The sequence below is a fragment of the Balaenoptera borealis genome, assembly GCF_965194805.1.
Source record: "Balaenoptera borealis genome assembly, chromosome: X".
Lineage (NCBI taxonomy): Eukaryota > Metazoa > Chordata > Mammalia > Artiodactyla > Balaenopteridae > Balaenoptera > Balaenoptera borealis.
Window position 1 is genome coordinate 20,340,616 of NC_138881.1, and position 18,666 is coordinate 20,359,281.

Consider the following 18,666-nt stretch of genomic DNA (forward strand, 5'->3'; position numbering starts at 1 on the left):
TGTTTCCTCACCTCCAGATGAACTACTTGTACTTGAGTCTTTGCCTTGAGGTCTGCTTCTGGGGAAATCCAAACTAAGACATTCTCTAAAAAAACACTTCCCTGAGGTATGACTGAGATGTAAAATCTGTACATATTTCATGTATACAACTTGATGAGTTTGGGGATAAGTATACACCTGTGAAACCATCACCATCATCAAGACATCCATAGACCTCCATTACCTCCCAAAGTTTACTCTCATCACTTTTATTATTTTTTTGTTGTAAGAACACTTAACATAAGATCTGCCCTATTAGAAAAATTTGAGTATATGATACAGTATTGTTAGCTATAGGCACAGAATTTATTTATCTTGCATAAAATGTTAATTTGGTAAAACGTGAACCTTGGAAATAACAATCTTTATACTTGTATACTAACAAATGCTCAGATCTGAAATGTACTTTTATTCCAGTGACATGTATTGTGACTGGTTTAGCAGATCAGGTGTGGACCTGTAAATCTGAGTTTTGCCAAAAAAGTTTTCATAATGGAAGTGGGAATTAGAAGAAGTTAATATTTGCACATATAACCTTGGTTATGAAAAGGTGACTTTGTTCATTCAAGGCTCAGAGCTATATTTATGTCCAACAACATCAACTTGTAGTCAGCAAATATTTATTGAGCACTTGCTGTTTGTAGGCACTGTTCTAGCTGTTGGCAATACAGCAATGAACAAAACAAAGCTTCTGCTCTTATGTAACATTCATGTGATGAGGAGTTTACAGCATTAGGTTGAGAGGGGTTAGCAAATGATGAGCCAGGCATGGCACATTTCTTTGCTGCCTGTCTTTGCCAATGGTTTTGGATGGGATATGGTGCAATAAGAATGTCTCTCTGTGTGTGGCTTATTTCACTGTCATAATGTCCTCCAAGTCCATCTATGTTGTCACAAACGGCAAAATATCCTTCTTTTTTAAAAAGGCTGAAAGTGAAAGGGAAAAACCTACAACCAAGATTACTCTACCCGGCAAGGATCTCGTTCAGATTCGATGGAGAAATCAAAAGCTTTACAGACAAGCAAAAGCTAAGAGTATTCAGCACCACCAAACCAGCTTTACAACAAATGCTAAAGGAACTTCTCTAGGCAGGAAACACAAGAGAAGGAAAAGACCTACAATAACAAACCCAAAACAATTAAGAAAATGGTAATAGGAACATACATATCGATAACTGCCTTAAATGTAAATGGATTAAATGCTCCAACCAAAAGACATAGACTGGCTGAATGGATACAAAAGCAAGAACCGTATATATGCTGTCTACAAGAGACCAACTTCAGACCTAGGGACACATACAGACTGAAAGTGAGGGGATGGAAAAATATATTCCAAGCAAATGGAAATCAAAAGAAAGCTGGAGTAGCAATTGTCATATCAGACAAAATAGACTTTAAAATAAAGACTATTACAAGAGACAAAGAAGGACACTACATAAGGATCAAGGGATCAATCCAAGAAGAAGACATAACAATTGTAAATATTTCTGCACCCAACATAGGAGCACCTCAATACATAAGGCAAATGCTAACAGCCATAAAAGGGGAAATCGACAGTAACACAACCACAGTAGGGGACTTTAACACCCCACTATCACCAAAGGACAGATCATCCAAAATGAAAATAAATAAGGAAACACAAGCTTTAAATGATCCATTAAACAAGATGGACTTGGGCTTCCCTGGTGGCGCAATGGTTGAGAATCTGCCTGCTAATGCAGGGGACATGGGTTCGAGCCCTGGTCTGGGAAGATCCCACATGCCGCGGAGCAACTAGGCCCGTGAGCCACAACTACTGAGCCTGCGGAGCCCATGCTCCGCAACAAGAGGCCGCGATAGTGAGAGGCCCGCACACCGTGATGAAGAGTGGCCCCCGCTTGCCGCAACTAGAGGAAGCCCTTGCACAGAAACGAAGACCCAACACAGCCAAAAATAAATAAATAAATAAATAATAATTTAAAAAAAAATCTGTCCAAACAAGATGGACTTAATTGATATTTATAGGACATTCCATCCAAAAACAACAGACTACACTTTCTTCTCAAGTGCTCATGGAACACCCTCCAGGATAGATCATATCTTGGGGCACAAATCAAGCCTCGGTAAATTTAAGAAAATTGAAATTGTATCAAGTATCTTTTCTGACCACAACACTATGAGACTAGATATCAATTACAGGAAAAAAAATCTGTAAAAAATACAAACACATGGAAGCTAAACAATACACTACTAAGTAACCAAGAGATCACTGAGGAAATCAAAAAATACCTAGAAATAAATGACAATGAAAACATGACAACCCAAAACCTGTGGGATGCAGCAAAAGCAGTTCTGAGAGGGAAGTTTACAGCAATACAATCCTACCTCAAGAAACAAGAAACATCTCAAATAAACAACCTAACCTTGCACCTAAAGCAATTAGAGAAAGAACAACAAAAAAACCCCAAAGTTAGCAGAAAAGCTGGTTCTTTGAGAAGATAAACGAAATTGATAAACCATTAGTCAGACTCATCAAGGAAAAAAGGGAGAAGACTCAAATCAATAGAATTAGAAATGAAAAAGGAGAAGTAACCACTGACACTGCAGAAATACAAACGATCATGAGAGATTACTACAAGCAACTCTATGCCAATAAAATGGACAACCTGGAAGAAATGGACAAATTCTTAGAAAAGCACAACCTCCTGAGACTGAACCAGGAAGAAATAGAAAATATAAACAGACCAATCACAAACACTGAAATTGAAACTGTGATTAAAAACCTTCCAACAAACAAAAGTCCAGGACCAGATGGCTTCACAGGTGAATTCTATCAAACATTTAGAGAAGAGCTAACATCTATCCTTCTCAAACTCTTCCAAAATATTGCAGAGGGAGGAACACTCCCAAACTCAATCTACGAGGCCACCATCACCCTGATACCAAAACCAGACAAAAATGTCACAAAGAAAGAAAACTACAGGCCAATATCACTGATGAACACAGATGCAAAAATCCTCAACAAAATACTAGCAAACACAATCCACAGCACATTAAAAGGATCTTACACGATGACCAAGTGGGGTTTATCCCAGGAATGCAAGGATTCTTCAATATATGCAAATCAATCAATGTGATACACCATATTAACAAACTGAAGGAGGAAAAACCATATGATCATCTCAATAGATGCAGAAAAAGCTTTTGACAAAATTCAAAACCCATTTATGATAAAAAAACCCTCCAGAAAGCAGGCATAGAGGGAACTTACCTCAACATAATAAAGGCCATATATGACAAACCCACAGCCAACATTGTTCTCGATGGTGAAAAACTGAAACCATTTCCACCAAGATCAGGAACAAGACAAGGTTGCCCACTCTCACCACTATTATTCAACATAGTTTTGAAAGTTTTAGCCACAGCAATCAGAGAAGAAAAAGAAATAAAAGAAATCCAAATCAGAAAGGAAGAAGTAAAGCTGTCACTGTTAGGAGGTGACATGACACTATACATAGAGAATCCTAAAGATGCCACCAGAAAACTACTAGGGCTAAGCAATGAATTTGGTAAAGTTGCAGGATACAAAATTAATGCACAGAAATCTCTTGCATTCCTATACACTAATGATGAAAAATCTGAAAGAGAAATTAAGGAAACACTCCCATTTACCATTGCAACAAAAAGAATAAAATACCTAGGAATAAACCTACCTAGGGAGAAAAAGACCTGTATGCAGAAAACTATAAGACACTGATGAAAGAAATTAAAGATGATACAAATAGATGGAGAGATATACCATGTTCTTGGATTGGAAGAATCAACATTGTGAAAATGACTATACTACCCAAAGCAATCTGCAGATTCAATGCAATCCCTATCAAATTACCAATGGCATTTTTCACAGAACTAGAACAAAAAATTTCACAATTCGCATGGAAACACAAAAGACCCCAAAGAGCCAAAGCAATCTTGAGAAAGAAAAACGGAGCTGGAGGAATCAGTCTCCCTGACTTCAGACTATACTACAAAGCTACAGTAATCAAGACAGTATGGTACTGGCACAAAAACAGAAATACAGATCAATGGAACAGGATAGAAAGCCCAGAGATAAACCCATGCACATATGGTCACCTTATTTTTGATAAAGGAGGCAAGAATATACAATGGAGAAAAGACAGCCTCCTCAATAAGTGTTTCTGGGAAAAATGGACAGCTACATGTAAAAGAATGAAATTAGAACACTCCCTAACACCATACACAAAAATAAACTCAAAATGGATTAAAGACCTAACTGTAAGGCCAGACACTATCAAACTCTTAGAGGAAAACATAGGCAGAACTCTCTATGACATAAATCACAGCAAAATCCTTTTTGACCCACCTCCTAGAGAAATGGAAATAAAAACAAAAATAAACAAATGGGACCTAATGAAACTTAAAACCTTTTGCACAGCAAAGGAAACCATAAACAAGACAAAAAGACAACCCTCAGAATGGGAGAAAATATTTGCAAACGAATCAACGGACAAAGGATTAATCTCCAAAATATATAAACAGCTCATGCAGCTCAATATTAAAGAAACAAACATCCCAATCCAAAAATGGGCAGAAGACCTAAATAGACATTTCTCCAAAGAAGACATACAGATGGCCAAGAAGCACATGAAAAGCTGCTCAACATCACTAATTATTAGAGAAATGCAAATCAAAACTACAATGATTATCACCTCACACCAGTCAGAATGGCCATCATCAAAAAAATCTACAAACAATAAATGCTGGAGAGGGTGTGGAGAAAAGGGAACCCTCTTGCACTGTTGGTGTGAATGTAAATTGATACAGCCATTATGGAGAACAGTATGGAGGTTCCTTAAAAAACTAAAAATAGAACTACCATACAACCCAGCAATCCCACTCCTGGGCATATACCCTGAGAAAACCATAATTCAAAAAGAGTCATGTACCACAATGTTCATTGCAGCACTATTTACAATAGCCAGGACATGGAAGCAACCGAAGTGTCCATTGAGAGATGAATGGATAAAGAAGATGTGGCACATATATACAATGGAATATTAGTCAGCCATAAAAAGAAACGAAATTGTGTTATTTGTAGTGAGGTGGATGGACCTAGAGTCTGTCATACAGAGTGAAGTAAGTCAGAAGAGAAAAACAAATACCGTATGCTAACACATATATATGGAATATAAAATAAAATGGTTCTGAAGAACCTAGGGGCAGGACAGGAATAAAGACACAGACGTAGAGAATGAACTTGAGGACACGGGGAGGGGGAAGGGTAAGCTGGGATGAAGTGAGAGAGTGGCATGGACTTATATATACTACCAAATATAAAACAGATAGCTGGTGGTAAGCAGCCCCATAGCACAGGGAGATCAGCTCGGTGGTTTGTGACCACCTAGAAGGGTGGGATAGGGAGGGTGGGAGGGAGACGCAAGAGGGAGGAAATATAGGGATATATGTATATGTATAGCTGATTCACTTTGTTATAAAGCAGAAACTAACACACCATTGTAAAGCAATTATACTCCAATAAAGATGTTAAAAAAAAAAAGAAACATAGGAGAAGGAAAAAAAAAAGCCATCAGGGTCTACAGGGAATTAGGAAATTGGTAGAGGTGTGAAATTGTCTTTCAAGAGCTAGACTCACCCAGACAAACCCTAAAAAGTCCCATATTTCTCTAAAATGAGTATTCAGAAAAAGGGTTGGATATGAGGGTGGGGTATGAGTTTAATGGTCATTATCTTGATCTTGCTTGTTAAATTCCTTGAGTATAAAGAACCTTCAGAACATGCTGAGTTTCAGAACTGTGCTCCAGAACACAGAAGCATCTGTTATTCATATCTACTCACGGATCTGAACTTGATGAATATGACACCTTCCAAATTGCTAGGTTTGCCTGAGTGGAGTACACATCAAAGACTCATGCTGCACCTGTAAAACATGAATTAATATTAATGTTCATTAGCTTGGATCCTTTATTTCCAGGATCATATCAAACATGACTAAAGACTGTTCAAGGGCTATTCCTCTCAGTTTCATATGACGATATAACCAGGTTCAAGGCCAGCCCTAGGCTAAAACGTGAAGGAAGCAGATGCTATGTAACTGGGAGATCACATGATTGAATATTTAGGAAAATAAAGCAGAAAAAAATGCCAGTGATGCCAGCCTCATAACAATAAGAGTAGTCATCCCACCTTTCCACAATCCACACCCCACCCCAACAAGAAAGTTTCAGCTAGAATTTTTCAAGTTAAAATGTATTGCTGACTTCCTTATTTTACTTTGGGTAAAAAGGGGGGATATATTAAAGACACATTTTGAAATGGCAGTGATAAAATTGTTTCTTTTCACATTTTCTTAATATGTATACCCTTTATTCTCTAAATGCCAATAACTAACACATGATAATTTCCATTTAGTTCAGCTTAGCATTGCTCCTGTGTAAACAGTATAGAAAAATGGTAAGGCTAACCATTTAGGTTTGTTCACATTAAGGCCAGGACCCCAGCACAAATTAAATTCTCATTAAAATTCAAACCATGAACAGAAGAGCAATTTAAATATTGAACAAGGTGGGTCTCACTAACCACTAATGTGGTTAATGTGGTTAATGATCTAGACACAGGACCACTGGGAATGCATATTGACCAGTTTGGGATGCAGGGAAAGCACAGTAGATGCTGCAGTGATCAGTGGTCCAGAGGGTTGAGATTGTTAAGGCAGTGTTATCAAGCACCCAGAAACAATACACTCATGAGAAACATTATGACAGGCACTTCCAGCTGTCCCCCTTCTCTCTCACAATAAGAGAACCCCTGATTTTAAGCTAGACTCTTAGCCTCCCCAGTTTAAAACATTTTCCATGCTACTCTGTAACTGGTGTGGTTCTGTGTGTCTATGTTCTGGTCAAAGGAAGATGAGCAAAAGTAAAGTTTACATCGTTTGGGTCATGTCCTTAATGGCAAGAATGTGGCCCTCCACTCCCATTTTATACCCTTCTTGCTGCCTGGAATTCAGATGCTAGGAGAGTCATCTTGGATCATGTGGATGAAGTCAACATTCTAAGAATGACAGAGCAAAAAGATGGAGGGTGCCTGGGCTCTAGATGATGTCTCAGTACAGCAGCATCATAACTGCTGAGATTTTACTTTGAGAAATAAATTAACCTCTATCTTGTTTAAGGCATTGTTCATTTTCGTCTCTGTTAGAGCAGAGATTTTATACTATTACAGATACATGGCAAATAATTTCTTACTAATAAAATTTTAAGGATGGATGATCATGAGTTATTTATTTTGTTTTAAATTAGAGTAGTTGTTCTATTATAATACTACTCACACTAACTTCTATTCCAAAATGTTTTATAGAGCAGGAGAAAAGGAGTATAATTGTATGGAGCATGTCACAAATTGTGAGAAGTCCACAGTGTACCCATATGATGTGTCCAACACGTGAATGCCATCTGTTATGTGTACTACGGGTTGAAAACTGCTAGACTGGAACAGGAAGCTAAGAAAACCATGGCTGTAGGTTTAATACCCATGTGGATTACTTGTCTTATACTCAGATTGTACTCCTTACCTCATTGATTGAGTTGACTAATTGATATCTTAAGGCAAAACCAGCAAGAAAGCTGGACGCAAAATAACCTCCACTCATGGAAGAATCATATAGGGCACAAGCCCTACTACTGGGAGGGCAGCTTAATGACAGCCAAAGGGGCAAAACTGAGGTAATAATGAGCTAAACAATAAAAAGCATGTTTTGCTTATAAAAATGTCAAGAAATAAATATATAAGACTTATATTGGCCAGAACATGAATAAACAAGCACTCTCCTACACTATTAGTAGAGTGTATATGTTTAATCCAAAGAAAAAAATCAGACAAGAATCAGACAAGTGCACAAAGATGTAATGTACTAAGTTGTTCATCATAATGCTATTTTTTTTTTAATTTTTGGCTGTGTTGGGTCTTCGTTTCTGTGCGAGGGCTTTCTCCAGTTGCGGCAAGCGGGGGCCACTCTTCATCGCAGTGCGCGGGCCTCTCACTATCATGGCCTCTCTTGTTGCGGAGCACAGGCTCCAGACGCACAGGCTCAGTAGTTGTGGCTCACGGGCCCAGTTGCTCCACGGCATGTGGGATCTTCCCAGACCAGGGCTCGAACCCGTGTCCCCTGCATCGGCAGGCAGATTCTCAACCACTGCGCCACCAGGGAAGCCCCATAATGCTATTTATAATAGTGAAAAATTGGCTACAACTTACATGTCCAACAACAGAGAACTGGCTAAGTAAATTTAGTGCATATCTGTGATGGAATAATTTGCAGCCATTAGAATTGAATTATAGAAGATTATTTAATTACATAAAATCAACAGTGCAGGTTTAAAAATACATGCAGTATGATCTGGATTTTGTAAAAAAAAAAAAACACACACACACACTATATAGATATAATTTACATGTGTGTTTAAAACATTTAAAATGTTAAAATGCAGGACTTCCCTGGCGGTCGGGTGGTTAAGACTTCGCCTTCCAATGCAGGGGGTGCAGGTTCGATCCCTGGTCAGGGAGCTAAGATCCCACATGACTCGTGGCCAAAAAACCAAAATATAAAACAGGAGCAATATTGTATCAAATTCAATAAAGACTTTAAAAATGGTCCACATCAAAAAAAAAAAGTCCAAAAAAAGAATAATAAAATAAAATGTTAAAATTCTAATGTTGGACTTCCCTGGTGGAGCAGTGGTTAAGAATCCGCCTGCCAATGCAGGGGACATGGGTTCGAGCCCTGGTCCGGGAAGATCCCACATGCCGTGGAGCAACTAAGCCCGTGCACCACAACTACTGAAGCCTGCGCACCTAGAGCTCGTGCTCCACAACAAGAGAAGCCACCGCAAGGAGAAGCCCCTGCATCAAGACGAAGAGTAGCCCCCACTCACCGCAACTAGAGAAAGCCCGCACACAGCAACGAAGACCCAACGCACCCATAAATTAATTAATTAATTAATTTAATTAAAATTCTAATGTTATCTCAGGGAAGGAGGTTATGAGTAATTTTTATTTTCTTCATGTGCTTTTGTTTGTTTTTTTCAGAGTCTTCAGTGAAAATATATGTTAATTTTACAATCATATAAATAAATGTAATTTTAAAAGGCAGGATGAGAAGACAGGAGGGAGGGAGCAAGGGAGAGGAAGAGTGAATGCAGACTCTTGTATGCAACAGATCTGAATCTGCATCCAGACTCCACCTCATAGCTCTTTGACACTGAACAAACTAACAACTTCTTTAAACCTAAGTTCCCTCATCTGTAAAAACAGGACCAATAATTACCTGAAAAGGCAATTATGAAGGTTTAATATCATCATATGTGAGTATTTTCCAAATTTCTGAAGAACATTAATCATTTTAAATGCTCAACTATTTCCTTGGGAAATTCAAAATGTATGTTTGGATATTAAAGATTCTACCAAGCCTCCCTTAAATAAGCCAGTTTAACTTCATTTAATCTAGCCCTCCCTGAATTTACCTGACCATGGAAATATATTTTACAGAATATCTATGAACCTACTTAATTCTGCCCAACACATCTTGGGAAATGCTGACAGGTTAATGGACACGCTCCAGTACCCAGCAATCAATGGCTGCTTGGGTAGTTTTTGTCCTTTTTTCACCTATAAAGGACTGAGACTGGATTCTTATGATGCCAGAAATAGTGAACTACACTGCGCAGAGGACAGCTCATAATTAAGAACCTAAAAGAATAATGAACTTAAAAAGGAGAAGTTGGACTGGAAATAACACTGACAAATGCTGCAACGTGTTATTTCCCAACACAGGAATGAGGTATTTAATGCTGAAAGGAAAAAAGGAAGATGATGTCATTCCCTGTTAACATAAAATCATGATTTCTGTTGCTGATACTAAATGTAATGTGTAATCAAAAAATGAAGTTTACATGGGAGTAACATGTTGATTAATCCTAATACATGCCAAGATCCTTACAGATAAAAGCAAGCCAATTTCAATTTATGATTTCATAACACATTAACATTCTCTAGGGGTCTTTCCAACAGGAGATAGCAAGGCCCACCTTCAATATAATTAATCATTTTACTTACAAATTGAATAATCAGACCCTACAGATATTCTTCAGGGGTCAGCATGAAAACTTCCCAGAAGAAATTAAATAATACATGATAAAACCAACATGTTTCACGGATAACACCATGAAAATTCAAAAAGCATTTTACGTTTTCACCATCGTTACCTTTAACTTAGTACAACTAATGTAATGAATGAATAATTGGATAAGGTAAAAAGTGCTTTGCGTAGATTCATAAATGGTGAAGGTAGATGAATTAAATACGCTCTCAAAATCTCTTATAACCCTGTCCCTGTATTCCTCATCTTCAATATATTGTTGACATTAGAAAAAAGTTACCATATGCCAACTGGTATTGAGCAAGTGGTGGATGGAGGGGAAATCTCTGAGAATTTGTAAAGACAGTAGCTTCCAGGAGATTCGCAGCCCAAAGTCAAATCACCTGGGTGGGCCAAAAAAACTTCAAGCAGGGCTGTTATTTTTTTTTAACATCTTTATTAGAGTATAATTGCTTTACAATGGTGTGTTAGTTTCTGCTTTATAACAAAGTGAATCAGTTATACATATACATATATCCCCATATCTCTTCCCTCTTGCATCTCCCTCCCTCCCACCCTGTGGGAAGCATGCAGTCTTAGCCGGAGGTAACTCCTGGAGGAGACAGTATGTTTCTCACAGAAAGCAAAGCCCTTACCCTTGACTTGGAATGCACTCTTTTTCCCAGGCCTGAGGAATGCAAAAGAGATTAGCAAAGCTATCTCAAGCCAGGAGACCTCAGGGAGCTGAGAGTCCTGGTTGTTCCTTATGGCTGGGGGCTGTGTGTGTGCCTGGTTAGGGAAAGATAATGTTCAAGGATAGTTGTTGTAAACTTGTTGATGTCCATGGTGGTGGCTGAACTGAGACGATAAGCAATTCTATGAGTTCATTGTCTAATAATGAGTTCCTCTTCTGTCTATATTAGATTCAGTAAATTCTAAATAAAGTGCCTTGCAACCATCAGTTGTCTTGGTCCTTCTGACCCCATACGCACGGTGCTATTCAGCCCCTTACCCCTCTCCGTTGGGACCTGGAAGACCCCCTGCGGTGGCTGGACCATCACACCACCCTCCCTATCCCACCCCTCTAGGTGGTCACAAAGCACCAAGCTGATCTCCCTGTGCTACGCGGCTGCTTCCCACTAGCTATCTATTTTACATTTGGTAGTGTATATAAGTAAGTCAGAAAGGGTTGTTATTCTGTATCTGCAGTTCTGAGCCTTGGATGCTCATTGGAATCACCTGCGTAGCTTTAAAAACTGATGCCTGGATTCTACTTCTGCAGATTCTGATTTAAATGGTCTATATAGTTCAGCTTGGACATCAGGATTTTTTAAAGTTCATCAGACATTTCTATATATAGCCAAGTTGGAGAACCACTGTTAGTGATCCTAAAGCATATGTAAATGCAAATACTATTTGGAGGAAGGCACATCATTCCTAGGTTGCAAAGAAGTCCCACACCGTTTTCAAGAACAATGACCATTACACAGACAAAAATAAGAAAGCCCCAAGAAAACGAGATACCATAATTAAGAATAAGAAAAAATAAGAGACTGTAGAAACAGACCCTTGAAGACTTCGAATATAGGAATGAATTGTTAAGACACAGACCTAAAACAACTATTCCTACTAAGCTTAATGAAATAAAACACAAGCCTGAAAATAACTTTACTGGAAACCACAAAAAGTTTCCAAGGAGATCTGAAAATGTAGCCAAAGAACTTATAGAAATAACAATTAAAATCTAAAATTTAAAACAATGGATTAGTTTAACAGCAGATTACATAAAGCAAAAGGGAGAGTTGGTAAAATGAAATACAGGTCAGAAGAATCCAAAATGCAGCACAGAAATATAAAAATATAGAAAATTAATAAAAAGCATTTAAGAGACTCTATGTAGAGTGTAGAGTGAAAAGGTTTAACGCATTTTTAATTAGAGTTCCAAGAAAGAAAAGAAAGGGTAAGAATTTGAAAAGTTAATGACTGAGAATTAATGAAAAATACAGATCTGCAGACTTAAGAAATCCAGTGAGTCCCAACCCGGATATATAAAAGGATTTTTACCTTAGACACATAATAGTAAAACTGCAGAACACCTAAGACAAAGAGAAGATCTCAAAAGTAATGAGTGAAAAAAAAGAACAGACTGCATTCAGATGAATGACAGACTGAAAGCTGGCTTCTTAACAAGAGCAATGGAAACCAGAGGAAGGTAAAATGATATATTCAGTATTCTAAAAGGAAATAACCACCAATTCTATGTTGAAAATTCTCAAGAGTGATTGTAAATTGAAGACGTTTTAAGACAAACAAAAATGGAGAGAATTTGCCTCCAGCAGAATCTCACTAAAGGAAATTCTAGAGAATGCATTTCAGGCAGAAAAATTCCAGAAGGAAGAATTATGATGGAACAAAGAATATAGAGGCAAGGAAGAAGTGGAGCTGTCAGAAAATCTTTTAACTATTACTTTAAAAAATCAATAATAATAATGTTTTTGAGATTAAAATATAATCCTTACAAAACAAGAATAATTTATAACTGAAGAGAGAAATAATGAAATTAAGTGTTCTAAGACCCTTACAGTGTCCAAGAGAAAAATAAAGGTACCTATTAATTTTAGACTTGACAAATTAAGTAAGCATTTTGTAATTCTAAGGACACCACTAAAAGAAAAAAAATGTTTAACTTTTGAAACTGGTAGAAAAAATTAGAATGATTTAAAAAGTACTCAATCTGAAATAACGCAATAAAAGAGAGAAATACAAAGCACAAAATAGAATGATTAATTAAGACCAAAACCTATTATTAATTCCTTCAAATGTAAATCAATCCAATACTCCAGTTAAAAGACAAAGGTTCTTAGAAAAGATATATTTTAACTTAAAAAAACTACATTTTAATCAAAAAACTACATTTTGATCAAAAGTGACAATATCTAGAAACTAAGGCTAGAAAAATGTTAAAGTATAAGGATAGAAAAAAAATATACCATGCAAACACTAATCAAAAGAAAGCTACTAGGATAGCTATAGTACTGTCAGAAAATATGTAAGTCAAAAAGTATTACCAGAGATAAAGATAATCACTTTATACACATCAAAGGTAAAGTTTACCAGGAAGATAAAACCATTTAAAACTTGTACCTAATAATATAGCATCAAAATAATTAAAGCAAAAATTGAAAGAAAAAGGAGAAATACACAAAGTCATAAACATAGAGATTTTAACACAGGTCTCAGTAATTAATAAATTAATATAATAAAAAATCAGAATGGATATGGAAAATTTGAACAACACGATTAACACACAAGTTCTAATGGATATTTACAAAATACAACAATAAAATATACTCAGTGTAGAATTATTTTCAGAGTATTAAATATTTATAAACAAAATGCTTGACCATGAAGCTGGCCTCAACAAATTTCAAAAGACCAAATCATACGGAGCATATTTTCTGATAACAATGCAATTAACACAGAAAAAAATTACAAAAAGAAAACTAGAAATACTCACATGTTTGGAAATTAAGAAACACAGTTCTAAATAACTCATTGGGCAAGAAGGAAATCATAATAAAAATTATAAAATATTTTGAACTGGAGAATAAAGAAATACCACATATTAGCTGCAACTAAAGTGGAACTTAGAGAATATAGTCTCAAATGTATAAATTAGAAAAGAAGACAAACTAAAAATTAAAGAGCTAAAGCAGCCATCTCAATAAATTAGAAAAAAAGTGCAGCAAAATAATCCCCAACAAAGCAGAAAGAAGTACAAAAGGTGAGAGAAGAAATTAATAAAATAAAAAAGAAACATGAATCTTCCACTTCCAGTAACAGTGGGCTAGGTAATTTAGACCAATGCTTCCACTGAGGACAACTAAAAAAGATGGATAAAATATTTTTTTAATTCTTCTTAAAAGTATCAGTGAACTAACAATTAAGTGGGATGGCAGAAATAAGATAATTTCAGACATGTAATTTCTAAAAACTGTCTACTTTCCATGTATCTTTTCTCTGGAAGCCAATGGAAAACGTGCTCTATTCACAGCTGTGCTCCATCAAAATGAGGAGTAAACCAAGGCGAAGAACATTTTACACAGGGATTATCACATAAATATTGAATAGTGATATAACTAAAATTATAATATTGGAACAGTGGAGAAAAGGACTTGTCCTTGTGTGTGTGCACGAGCATGTACGTGTAGTGGGGATGGGATGGTAGTAAAAGAAACTAAATCCTCTTCTTCTCTAGTCAGAAACCAATGGTTCAGGCCAAAGCTAAAAATTCATAAAGTAGCAATGTAAGCATGTCATTTATTTGTTTATTTATTTGTTTGTTTATTTATTTATCTATTTATCATTTTCTCTTTTTTATTTTTTCATTGAATTAAAGATTCTTTGTTCACCAACAGAGCCATGGATAAAGAAGATGTGATTGTATATGTGTGTGTGTATACACACACACACACACACACACACACACACACACACACACACAATGGAATATTAGTCAGCCGTAAAAAATAAAATAATGCCATTTGCAGCAACATGGATGGACCTAGACATTGTCATAGAGAGTGAAGTAAGTCATACACAAAAAGACAAATATCATATGATATTGCTTATATGTGGAATCTTAAAAAAGGGTACAAATGAACTTATCTAGAAAACAGAAATAGAGTTACAGATGTAGAAAATAAACTTACGTTACCAGTGGGTAAGGAGGGGGCAAATAAATTGGAAGATTGGGATTGACATATACACACTACTATAAATAAAACAGATAACAAATAAGGACCTACTGTATAGCACAGGGAACTCTACTCAATACTCTGTAATGACCTATAAGGGAAAAGAATCTAAAAAAAGAGTGGATATATGTATATGTATAACTGATTCACTGTTGTACACCTGAAACTAACACAACATTGTAAATCAACTATACTCCAATAAAAATTTAAAATTAAAATAAATTTTAAAAATAAAAAATAAAAATTCAACAGAAAAAAATAAATTCTATAGTGCTTCACAATTTTCAAAAGTTTCACACACATGATTTCATATAATCTCATAATAACCCTTTTTTTATCCCCTACCCCTATACTGCCCCTCCCTCCTTCCCTCTCCCCACTGGTAACCACTAGCTAGTTCTATCTGTGAGTCTGCTTCTTTTTTGTTGTATTCACTAGTCTGTTGTGTTTTTTAGGTTCCACATATAAGTGATATCATACAGTATTTGTCTTTCTCTGTCTGACTTATTTTACTTAGCATGATGCCCTCCAAGTCCATCCATGTTGCTGCAAATGGCAAAAATTCATTCTTTTTTATGGTTGAGTAGTATTCCATTGTGTATGTATATATATATATACACATACACCTCTTCTTCTTTTTTTTTTTTTAAACATCTTTATTGGAGTATAATTGCTTTACAATGGTGTGTTAGTTTCTGCTTTATAACAAAGTGAATCAGTTATACATATACATATGTTCCCTCTTGCATCTCCCTCCCTCCCACCCTCCCTATCCCACCCCTCTAGGTGGTCACAAATCACCGAGCTGATCTCCCTGTGCTATGCGGCTGCTTCCCAATAGCTATCTATTTTACGTTTGGTAGCGTATATATGTCCATGCCACTCTCTCACCCTGTCACATCTTACCCCTCCCCCTCCCCATATCCTCAAGTCCATTCTCTAGTAGGTCTGTGTCTTTATTCCTGTCTTGCCACTAGGTTCTTCATGACCTTTTTTTTTTCCTTAGATTCCATATATATGTGTTAGCATACTGTATTTGTTTTTCTCTTTCTGACTTAGTTCACTCTGTATGACAGACTCTAGGTCCATCCACCTCACTACAAATAACTCAATTTCATTTCTTTTTATGGCTGGGTAATATTCCATTGTATATATGTGCCACCTCTTCTTTATCCATTCATCTGTCAGTGGACACTTAGGTTGTGTAAGCACGTTATTTAGATAACACGTAGGAAAGGGTGGGGAGGAATGAATAGGAAGAACGCAAAGGATTTTTTTTTTTTGGCCATGCCTCTTGGCTTGTGGGATCTTAGTTCCCTGACCAGGGATGGAACTCATGCCCCCTGCAGTGGAAGCTCGGAGTCCTAACCATTGGACCACCAGGGAATTCCCCACAAAGGATTTTTAGAGCAGTAAAAATACTCTGTATGATACCATAATGACGGACTCATGTCATTATATATTTGTCCTAACCCATATAGTGTACAAAACGAAGAGAGAACCCTAAAGTAAACTATGGACTTTGATTGATAATGATCTGTCAATGTAGGATCATCAATTATAACAAATGTAGCACTCTGGTGGAGAATGTTGATAACGGGGGATAATGATACATAACAATGTAAGCATGTTATTTAGATTTGGATATAAATACCAATAGAATGAACTAAAAGAGTTAAGTGTTTGCTTCTAGGGAGTGAGAAATGGTGGTGGCTAGGCGGAACAAGCTATTTTTCAGTGCAAGCCTTGTAGAATTATTTGAATTATTAACAATGGATATGTATACATTTGACAAAAATAAAAACCAAATTAAACTTTGAAAAAGTAAATGAGAAGTGAAGAAGTGAGACAGTATCTGTAGACTGCTCCTTTAGAGCACTTCGCTGTAAAGTAAAACAAAGGAATGATTTAGTACCTGAAGAAAGATGCAGAGCCAATATTGGGTTTTCCTTTTTGAGGGGCAGAGTGGTTCTTAAGATGGCTACACTACAGCATATATGCTGGGCGAATGATCCAAATAAGACAAACAGAAATATATATTGCAGGAAAGAAAAAGGGTAATTGAAGGAGCAAGGGCTTAAGAAGATGAGGGTGATGGGATCCAGAGTATCACTGGCAGAATTGCTTTTTTGTGTGTTTTGTTGTTGTTATTGTTTTGTTTTGTTTTGTTTTACGGGGGTTTTTTAAGGTTCAGGTAATTTCCAGTTTATTAGTATTATCTTGGCAGAGTGGGAAAGTTTGCAACAGTTTGGCATAGCAAAACTGGTTGGTATTGAATCAGCCATTTAAAATATAATCAGGGCTTCCCTGGTGGCGCAGTGGTTGAGAGTCTGCCTGCCAATGTAGGGGACACGGGTTCGAGCCCTGGTCTGGGAGGATCCCACATGCCACGGAGCGGCTGGGCCCGTGAGCCACAACTGCTGAGCCTGCGCGTCTGGAGCCTGTGCTCCGCAACATGAGAGGCCGCGATAGTGAGAGGCCCGCGCACCGCAATGAAGAGTGGACCCCGTTTGCTGCAACTAGGGAAAACCCTCGCACAGAAACGAAGACCCAACACAGCCAAAAATAAATAAATAAATAATTTAAAAAATAATAATAATAAAAAAAATAAAATAAAATATAATCATATTTATATTCCCACCAACAGTGCAAGAGGGTTCCCTTTTCTCCACACCCTCTCCAGCATTTATTGTTTGTAGATTTTTTAATGATGGCCATTCTGACTGGTGTGAGGTGATACCTCATTGTAGTTTTGATTTGCATCTCTCTAACGATTAGTGATGTTGAGCATCCTTTCATGTGTTTGTTGGCAATCTGTATATCTTCTTTGGAGAAATGTCTATTTAGGTCTTCTGCCCATTTTTGGATTGGGTTGTTTGTTTTTTTGATATTGAGCTGCTTGATAAAGGAGGCAAAGATATACAATGGAGAAAAGACAGTCTCTTTAATAACTGGTGCTGGGAAACTGGACAGCTACATGTAAAAGAGTGAAATTAGAACACTCCCTAACACCATACACAAAAATAAACTCAAAATGGATTACACATGTATCTTTTGACCTTGATTTTATCAACTGCTAATTTTTATGCTCATGTATCAGTTGCCAGTGACAAGCTTTAATTCTCTTTATTTCATAGCTTAGTGGCCTCCATTCTTCCCTCAAAAATAGATAAAAATATTTTGAGTGTGTGAACTTTACAAGTGCATCTAAATTTTGCCAAGTTCCAAATAATGGCAGTGTAACTGTAAGTACACTCTCTTTTAGCTCTTCATCATTTTATAATGAAGAGTTTTCTCTAAATCAGTGATTTTTTTGAGCTGCAGATTAAGACTCATTGGTGAACTGTAAAATTGATTTAGCATATCAAAAGCAGCATTTTAAAAGAAATAAACCAGAACAGAAGACTAGAAAATATTAGAGTACACTTGAGTAAGAATTGTTTCTTAAAATTTATTTCCATGTATATAGCTATTTACATATATAATGTATATTTATTTCTATATATACCATGTCTACATACACATACATGAACATATATGTTTGAATGTACTAAGTTATAATGTAAAATTATTATTATTTTTTTATATATACAGTAGTAAAGTTGATGTACTTTTTTATTTTTATTGATTGATTGATTGGTTGCTATGTTGGGTCTTCATTTCCGTGCTAGGGCTTTCTCTAGTTGCGGCAAGCGGGGGCCACTCTTCATCGCGGTG

General features: G+C 36.5%; 1 long non-coding RNA gene across 2 annotated transcripts in view; it reads right to left on the reverse strand.

Moving 5' to 3' along the window:
• Positions 1-1,840: 1,840 nt before the first annotated feature.
• LOC309619993 overlaps positions 1,841-18,666 on the reverse strand; it is a 124,297-nt gene continuing 107,471 nt past the window's right edge. For both annotated transcript variants that reach the window (XR_014239350.1, XR_014239351.1), the window contains one exon: positions 1,841-5,977. This is a non-coding gene — a long non-coding RNA (uncharacterized lncRNA). The remainder of the gene's footprint in view (positions 5,978-18,666) is intronic.